Genomic DNA, 9,460 nt, shown 5'->3' on the forward strand with positions numbered 1-9,460 from the left:
TGCTGGGTAGTGACTGACTGTGGGAAAGTGCGCCATGCTCTCTCCCACTCTGCTACAAAGGGGGGATGTTGGACACATATACATACCTACGCTCACCCACACTTGGTTTCCCGGGTGCAAACCAAACATTTTACTTCTAAAATTTCTTCTCATTAAACTAGGGGGGCTAGGTAAATACTGATTATTTTATGGTCAAGAGCATCTCTTCTACTAAATACTGGGTGAGATCCAGATTGAATGGACAAGGGGAAGTAAGGAAATTTACATGGGGAACATGAGTGACTAGGGGGGCTATGTAAATACTGATTACTTTATGGTCAAGAGCATCTCTTCTACTAAATACTGGGTGAGATTCAGATTGAATGGACAAGGGGAAGTAAGGAAATTTATGTGTGGAACATGAGTGACTGCTTGAATAAACATCATTCTAGAAGCTTCAGACTGGGTAGCTCCACGTCTAGTGCATATTTAAGTCTCCTCCCCAACCTGTCTCTTCTCTCTCTCTCTCTCTCTCTCTCTCTCTCTCTCTCTCTCTCTCTCTCTCTCTCTCATTATTCTTTTCTCATTCATTTCATATCGTGTTATCTCGCTGCACACAACACGCCCCCTCATAAACAAAAATTTTCGGAAGATATACAAAAGCTTACGAAAATTTTAGGAACAAATTCATCATCTACACATAACTCATAGGGCACGTCATCAGACTCAAATAAGGGGCGCATACTCATCAGAGGCTACTATAGCACTGACATAAATAATTGTAACACTACTAGAAATAATAGTGTTCCCACTACGCTCTTCAACTTGGACTGCCTTTTCTTCTTTCTTTTCCTCCTACTCCTCATCCCAGACCCATCTCTGGTTCTATGCCAGGACCTGTGGTCTTTTCTACTACACTGGTGTGCAAGCTTTTTTCTGCAGGTTATCTTGGTCATCTCTTTTTCTCCAGTCACTACAGCTGCTCCAACGTCTCCTGTGACTCTGGCCACTCCTTCTGTCTCTGTCCTCTCCTCGGTCCTCTGCCTTCACTACTTATCCACCATCTCTCACCTCTCCTCTTCACTACATGCTGTGCTCCATCTGTATCTTCTCCTCCATACTGTAGAAGCAGCAGAGTCACAATGTCATCCCTGCATCCTTGCACCACACAATGAGTCCACCAAGGAGAGTAGTCTCCTGTTGTATCATCACATCAGGGCCAGGCAAGATTCTTCCTGGCTAAACACTACTCTCACTCAGGCCTGCACTGTTTACACCACTAGCACTTGCCCAGTCAAATCTCCTCTCTAAAGAACACATCATTCTCACATCTGGCCCTTCACAGCCTATATTATCATACCCACTTGCGCGTTCCTAGCTCCATGGAACCTCCGTGCCATACCCATAAAATTGATGAAACAAAAATACCACTTCCTTGGCAAAATTCAGAGGGGCCATCTGGCCCCTCTTAACAAAACAAAATAGTACTTCCCGGGTGTGACACCGCCAAGCCTGCGTCTCATTGTCAGATACAAAACTACAATCACTCTCCACTTCTCCTGCCAGCCCCTGGATGACACAGGTATCGCCGCAGTGAGTTGACAGCTGCTCCTTTCCAGGACGCAGCACACACATCCCTGCACACAGAGCCAAATCTACACACGTGGCCATCACAAAATAAACCCTGGCTCCAACATGAGCATGGCCAACGTGCCACTGGGCCAGCCCCACTGGTCCCAGCAACTGTTCCCATGTGCAAGCCTTTTTCATCATCCCCAATACCTTATCGCTTCGAGGAAGCCAACATCTATCAGTACCTACTACACTTCTCGGGCCCAGCACCTGACAATCATTAACAACAACTCGGCCAAACAAAGCCCCTAGCAACACTGAGGGTGCTTCCTGCAAGCAACAAAGCATCATAGGCAGCCTCACTTAGCACTGCCTCCCGACATAGCGCCATAATGCTCACATCAAATACATCATAACAACTTGTCCCAGAAGGAGGAATCGGCCTAGCAACATCATCAATCACTCCCACACCAGGGGAAACAACACCGGCCATAACACAACTGAGAAAGGCCCCAAACAAGAGATCATCATGTTGGCTAGCCTGACCCACACGGTTACGCCCAACAAACGTGGCCACACCTGACCACCAAAACCACGCCAAATGCTCCCGAGTCAACCTGATTCTAAAATGACCACACATCAGGCTGCTAAATGCTTCTAGCACCCATGCCTCCTTAATTGTGGATGGCACATCAAAATGGAGCAACAAACCTCCGTCCTCCTCTTAACACATGCTGCTCAACCCTCTGCTTCCTTGCCATCTACTCCTGCCTTGGCAGGTAGTGGGGCAACACATACATGAGGGACAGAACCCTCCTTGACTACACTAACAGTTGTTAGTGTATCCAACCTTTCCAAAAATTACCTTCAATAGGAAAACCCCTAGAGAGAGGAGGAATTGACCTGACTGACATGATCGCAGGAAGTCAAGGTTACAGATATGTTCTTAGTGTTGTAGATCATTTCAGTAGGTATGTGAAATTTTATTCATTAAAATCCAAACACACACAAAGGGTCATAGAAGCACTAGCACAGTACGTAACAGATTTTGGAGCCCCACACAGCATTGTCCTTGACAACGGAGGCGAGTTCACATCCCAGGCCTTCCAGCAATTTTGTCAGCAACACCTCATCACGCTCTACTACACGACACCTTATCATCCCCAAGGGAACGCGATCACTGAAAGACTCCATCGCACCCTCAAGACCATCTTGGCCACACTATGCCAAGGTCATCCTCTTTGGTGGCCCTGGTTACTGCAAACGTGCCAAGCCACGATGAACGCTGCTGTTCATACCAGTACCGCTCAGCAACCTTACTTTGCGTTCTTTTCGAGACCTGCCCCAAGAGTAGTGGGTACTAGGTTACCCACTATAACCGGTGAAAAGGACGATATTGACATCGCTCGCCGTGTTATTAAGGAAACACAGGAGAAAATTAACAGAAAATATCGCAGAGTTGCTAATCGAAACCGCAAAGAACAAAAGGTAAACCCGGGAGTATTGGTATGGATAAAACGAGAAGTAAATGAGTCGGGAGTGTGTAAGAAACTATGTGTGAAGTGGAACGGTCCATACCAAGTAGTGGAAGTATTGAGAGATGGTGGAGGTTATGTAGTGAAAGACCCATTTACGGGACAAATGTTACAAAGAGCGGCTGAGAAAGTGAAACCGTTCGGTGGAAGTGAAGAATATGTGGTGGAACCCCAAGACACAGTGTTTCAAGCCGACTTAGAAACGGAAGTACTACCTCCACGGGTTCGTAACCGTCCAAAACGCTATATAGAGGAGTGTTAGAGAATAATGAAGCTTGTGGAATGAATAGAAGTTTGTAAAGTGTATAATATTTACCTTAACATCATCACACCCTGACCTAGATAATAGTAACAAAACCAGGCTCAGAGATAAGGTAAATGAGGGAGGAGAGAGGTTGTTACCATTTTTACTTCGCAGACTTTCACTGTAACTAACAGTCAACACGGGTCACACTGTAGTAGTGTACTTCAGGACGTGGTAAGCTCTCGTAAATTACTTTAGTAATCCCTGACCACAATGAATGGTTGTGTGAATGAGAGTGTGGATGATGTGTGAAAGGAGTTGGGTTACTGGAAGTGCCGAATCTTGCTATAGAGAGCAGCGGAAGTCTTAAGACTAAGGCTTCATACTGACAGTGCACCAAGAGGTCGACTGGGGTGGTTAACTTCCTCAAAGTTAAGGGAATTCGGGGTCATGTCTCCAAGGAACATTGTGGAGTTATGGTTATATGAGGCCATTGTCAACTATATTATTGTAACATATGAGGAAAGAATGCTGAATGTAATGTTTCCCAGAGCCATTGGTGAAATTCGAAATCTGGCCAGCGGTTTGTTGATAAAGGATAGGGAATCATTGTTACTTGGAAAAGGAAAATGTCCTTAAATGGAGGAAGAGTTGGATTCAGGAGTAGGTAAAAAATTCTATTTGTGAAGGAAAATCTCGTGTAGTGCCGGGACGTAATATTAAGCTAATATAAGTAATATTAGATTAATATAAGTAGAATTAAGTTAGTACAAGAATTATTGGTAAGATTTAGTCGCTATTACATCATGCATACATCCCCGAGACATACAGACAGACAACATAGTCGTTTTCAATAGCACTCCACAATCCCTTAGGATGGGAGTGTACTGAACACAATTACTCCGCTGCCAGACGACCCTCGCTTGTCCCTACCGGAAAAGCTGTCGTACGCCTTAATTCAGAGATCACAGAGTGGAAGTATCGTCATATACTACTACCGAGAATACGAGAAATAAACATGGAGAGGGACAGCAGCACCGACTCTGATACATACATGGAAGACGATGACTACCAACCTTTTACGTCAAGTCCTTGTTTGAAGCCTCTTCTAACCATTGCAAGCATTGCTGAGATACAGCCTGAGGCAGATATGGGTGTAGTGATAGGAGCCCAGCAATAGCTACTTCTTACTTCGTGTAAAGGTAATTATTTATTTATTATTTATTTTTTTTTATGTAGGAAGGACACTGGCCTAGAGCAACAAAAATCCAATAAAAAAAAAATGCCCACTGAAATGCCAGTCCCATAAAAGGGTCAAAGCAGTGGTCAAAAATTGATGAATAAGTGTCTTGAAACCTCCCTCTTGAAAGAATTCAAGTCATAGGAAGGTGGCAATACAGAAGCAGGCAGGGAGTTTCAGAGTTTACCAGAGAAAGGGATGAACGATTGAGAATAATGGTTAACTCTTGCGTTAGAGAGGTGGACAGAATAGGGATGAGAGAAAGAAGAGTCTTGTGCAGCGAGGCCGCGGGAGGAGGGGAGGCATGCAGTTAGCAAGATCAGAAGAACAGTCAGCATGAAAATAGCGGTAGAAGACAGCTAGAGATGCACCATTGTGGCGGTGAGAGAGGCTGAAGACAGTCAGTTAGAGGAGAAGAGTTGATGAGACGAAAAGCTTTCGATTCCACCCTGTCTAGAAGAGCAGTATGAGTGGAACCCCCAGACATGTGAAGCATACTCCATACATGGACGGATAAGGCCCTTGTACAGTGTTAGCAGCTGGGGGGGGAGGGGTGAGAAAAACTGGAGGAGACGTCTCAGAACACCTAACTTCATAGAAGCTGTTTTAGCTAGAGATGAGATGTGAAGTTTCCAGTTCAGATTATAAGTAAAGGACAGACCGAGGATGTCCAGTGTAGAAGAGGGGGACAGTTGAGTGTCATTGAAGAAGAAGGGATAGTTGTCTGAAAGGTTGTGTCAAGTTGATAGATAGAGGAATTGAGTTTTTGAGGCATTGAACAATACCAAGTTTGCTCTGCCCAAATCAGAAATTTTAGAAAGATCAGAAGTCAAGCGTTCTGTGGCTTCCCTGCGGGAAATGTTTACCTCCTGCAGGGTTGGACGTCTTGTTCATCCTCTAAAAGAGGATGACCAAGACTCAGTAAGGAAAGCCAGAAGATCACCAGTAGAGCGGCCTTGATGGAACCCATACTGGCAATCAGATAGATCTTTGTGAAGTTGACAGATTGTGAAGTGACAGATGTTTAAGAATCTTCCTGTTGAGGATAGATTCAAAAACTTTAGATAGGCAGGAAATTAAAGCAATAGGACGGTAGTTTGAGGGATTAGAACGGTCACCCTTTTTAGGAACAGGTTGAATATAGGCAAACTTCCAGCAAGAAGGAAAGGTAGATGTTGACAGACAGAGCTGAAAGAGTTTGACTAGGCAAGGTGCAAGCACGGAGACACAGTTTCGGAGAACAATAGGAGGGACCTCATCAGGTCCATAAGCCTTCCGAGGGTTTAGGCCAGCAAGGGCATGGAAAACATCATTGCGAAGAATTTTAATAGGTGGCATGAAGTAGTCAGAAGGTGGAGGAGAGTGAGTAACAAGCCCAAAATTGTCCAAGGTAGAGTTTTTAGCAAAGGTTTAAGCAAAGAGTTCAGCTTTACAAATAGATGTGATAGCAGTGGTGCCATATGGTTGAAACAGAGGAGGGAAAGAAGAAGAAGCAAAGTTATTTGAGATATTTTTTGGCTAGATGCCAGAAGTCACGAGGGGAGTTAGATCTTGAAAGGTTTTGACACTTTCTGTTAATGAAGGAGTTTTTGGCTAGTTGGAGAACAGACTTGGCATGGTTCCGGGCAGAAATATAAAGTGCATGAGATTCTGGTGGTGGAAGACTTAAGTACCTTTTGTGGGCCACCTCTCTATCATGTATAGCACGAGAACAAGCTGTGTTAAATCAAGGTTTAGAAGATTTAGGACAAGAAAATGAGTGAGGAATGTACGCCTCCATGCCAGACACTATCACCTCTGTTATGCGTTCAGCACACAAAGACGGTTCTCTGACACAGAAGCAGTAGTCATTCCAAGGAAAATCAGCAGAATACCTCCTCAGGTCCCCCCAAACTAGCACAGGCAAAACGCCAAAGGCTCCTTCGCTTAGGGAGATCCTGAGGAGGGATTGGAGTGATAGGACAAGATACGGAGGAGCCCAATGGAGATGAAAGGGTGACAGCATAAGCAGAAGGACTAGAGGTCAGGAAAAGGTCAAGAATGTTGGGCGTATCTCCAAGATGGTCAGGAATACGAGTAGGGTGTTGCACCAATTGCTCTAGGTCATGGAGGATAGCAAAGTTGTAGGCTAGTTTACCAGGATGGTCAGTGAAGGGAGAGGAAAGCCAAAGCTGGTGGTGAACATTGAAGTCTCCAAGAATGGAGATCTCTGCAAAAAGGGAAGAGGGTCAGAATGTGCTCCACTTTGGAAGTTAAGTAGTCAAAGATTTCTTATAGTCAGAGGAGTTAGGTGAGAGGCATACAGTACAGATAAATTTAGGTTGAGAATGACTCTGTAGTTGTAGCCAGATGGTGAAAAACTTGGAAGATTCAAGAGCGTGGGCACGAGAGCAAGTTAAGTCTCTGCGCACATAAACGCAGTACCCAGCTTTGGATCGAAAATGAGGATAGAGAAAGTAGGAGGGAACAGAAAAGGGGCTACTGTCAGTTGCCTCAGACACTTGAGTTTCAGCGAGGAAAAGAAGATGAGGTTTAGAAGAGGAGAGGTGGTGTTCTACAGATTGAAATTAGATCTTAGACCGCGAATGTTGCAGAAGTTAATGAAGAAAAAGTTGAGGGGGGGGGGGGTGTCAAGACACTTAGGGTCGTCGACAGAAAGGCAGTCCGACCTGGGGACATTTATGGTCCCCTCCCCAGATGGGGACTCCGAGGCTGGTGTAGGAGTCGCCATGATGATTTTAAAATTTTTGAGTGAAGGGTGTGTGTGTTATTAGGTGCTTGTAGTTTTGTGTAGAGAAAGAGAGTTGTCTTTAGAGGGCAGGCTGTGACTTCCCCCTTGTGTTGTGAGACACAAAGGGAAACATTCAGTGAAGTCACAGCTGGGTTTAATGATAAGTTCACAGCACCCCCGGAATAGTGCTTTAGACCTCACTGGGAGTAATTATCGTTTCGGCAGGTGTCTAATGCCTCCTCCTGATATTATGATATTATGTCTGCCACTTCTTACCAATGTATTATGTGTAAACAAAGGGTTTCGTGAAGGCTTGGAAGAAAAATAGGATATATTTGTGTTTCTTCAGCAACTGATTTTTTTTTTTCTTATTTTTTAATTTATTAAGTTTCTTCCTCTTACCTTCCTCTCCTCCTACAGTGTTCACATGTCCACGGTAGTGGGCATGGCTATGAAGCAGAGTGAAAGTGTGGGATTAAAAGTGCACTTAATAATAGACTACAATCCTAATTAGGGAAAGGTTAGGTTAGGTTAGAATGGGTTATGTTAGGTGGGTTTGGCCCTTCCAGTTTAGTTTAGGTTAGGTTTTATTAGGGTCTTGTAATGGCCAAATACTCATTTCTGATATATAGGTTAGGCTGGGTCAGAATATGTAGCTAGGTTTGGCCCTTCCAATTTAGGTTAGGTTAGGTTTTATTAGGGTCTTCTAATGCCCAAATACTCATTGCTCATATATAGGTTAGGTTAGGCTATGTTATAGGTTATGTTAGGTCAGGTGGGGTTAGGTTAGGTAGGTTTGGCACTTCCAATTTAAGTTAGGTTATGTTTTATTAAGGTCTTCTAATGTCCAAATACTCATTTCTTATATATAGTTTATGTCAGGTTAGGTGTGTTTATGTTGGGTTGTTGCGTTGGGTACCCATTTCTCGATAAACACTATGGCCTCCAACCACATGCTAGATTTGGGAAAGATTTTCCCACACGCAGAGACTTTGTTCAAATCCCAAATAACAAGTATGTTAATATTTTCAACTGTATACTAATTTTTTATTTCTTTTGTAGGGAACACCATCCAAAGAAGGAGGGCCAGGCAGATGTTCTGGACAACATGAGTGAGATGGAATTCTTCAGGCACCTTCGCCTCACAAGGAAATCTTTTGACGACACCTTTGGCTTGATACACAAGGCTTATGGTGAGGAGCCTTCAGGTACAAGCCTTTATTTGGGTCCAAGAAAATCTTTGTACCTCACTCTGTTGTATTTAGGCACAGAGTACCTATCGTGAAATCTCGGAAATGTTCAGTGCGTCACAGACCACAGTGTTTGAGTGTGTCCAGAGATTGATTGATGTCCTGTGTGAGACAGGAGAGGATGTCTATTTGTGGCCAACTCCTCAAATTCCTGAAATAGAGCAGGGATTTTAACAAATGGGAGGAATTCCTGGTGTGGTGCGGGCCGTCCTTGGTACGAGAGCCGCACCATGATTCGCGGTGTTCATCTTATGGCTGCATCATTTCAAAATAAACTTCATATTTCGACAGTTCTGTTACTATACATATGTCAGTAGCAAAGAACAGTAAAGATATCTAGTCATCCTTATATTTCATTTAGTATCCTACGAAAGTAATGCGTAAACTACAACAAGTTCCCATAACCAGAAATTCGAAGTCACAGTCACTTGAACCGCCACGGACGTCGCTCAGTAGACCATGGTCTGAACAGCCTCCAGATGTCCCGAGACGATACAACTCTTAATTCAGTCCCTATGGACAATTTTTCTGAATTCCAATACCAGGAACAGGTTACTACTTTGAACTTCTTTTCATATATAAAGATTATCATGTTATTATGTGCCTCAGAATCGTCATTTTTAATAATAAAGGAGTGGCAACACCTTTCAGCCAATCAAAGCGAGTGCTTGGGTTTGTCCTCCCGGAAACTTTAACGCCTCGGGGAGGCGTTAGAGTTTCCGGAGTGCTACTGAAAACGCTTCATGTTGGCGCCCATGGGAAATGGGCGACCGATTTTTTTTTTTTTTTTTTTCTATGAATAAAGGCATTATTTTCATACAAGGTATTAGCTTGGGGCTAGAATTTTTCTCTTTGTTACTCAGAAGAACAAATACACCAGGTCATGATATGAGTAAAGTAATGTAAACG

The 9,460-nt window shown here is 43.8% G+C and overlaps 1 long non-coding RNA gene across 1 annotated transcript; it reads left to right on the plus strand.

The window, feature by feature from the left end:
• The first annotated feature begins 4,192 nt into the window (after nt 1–4,192).
• LOC135110203 (uncharacterized) lies at nt 4,193–8,895 on the plus strand. The gene is made up of 2 exons (XR_010273151.1): nt 4,193–4,532; nt 8,364–8,895. It is a non-coding gene; the product is annotated as an uncharacterized LOC135110203 (long non-coding RNA).
• The last annotated feature ends 565 nt before the right edge of the window (nt 8,896–9,460 follow it).

Source organism: Scylla paramamosain, chromosome 20, assembly GCF_035594125.1.
Source record: "Scylla paramamosain isolate STU-SP2022 chromosome 20, ASM3559412v1, whole genome shotgun sequence".
NCBI lineage: Eukaryota > Metazoa > Arthropoda > Malacostraca > Decapoda > Portunidae > Scylla > Scylla paramamosain.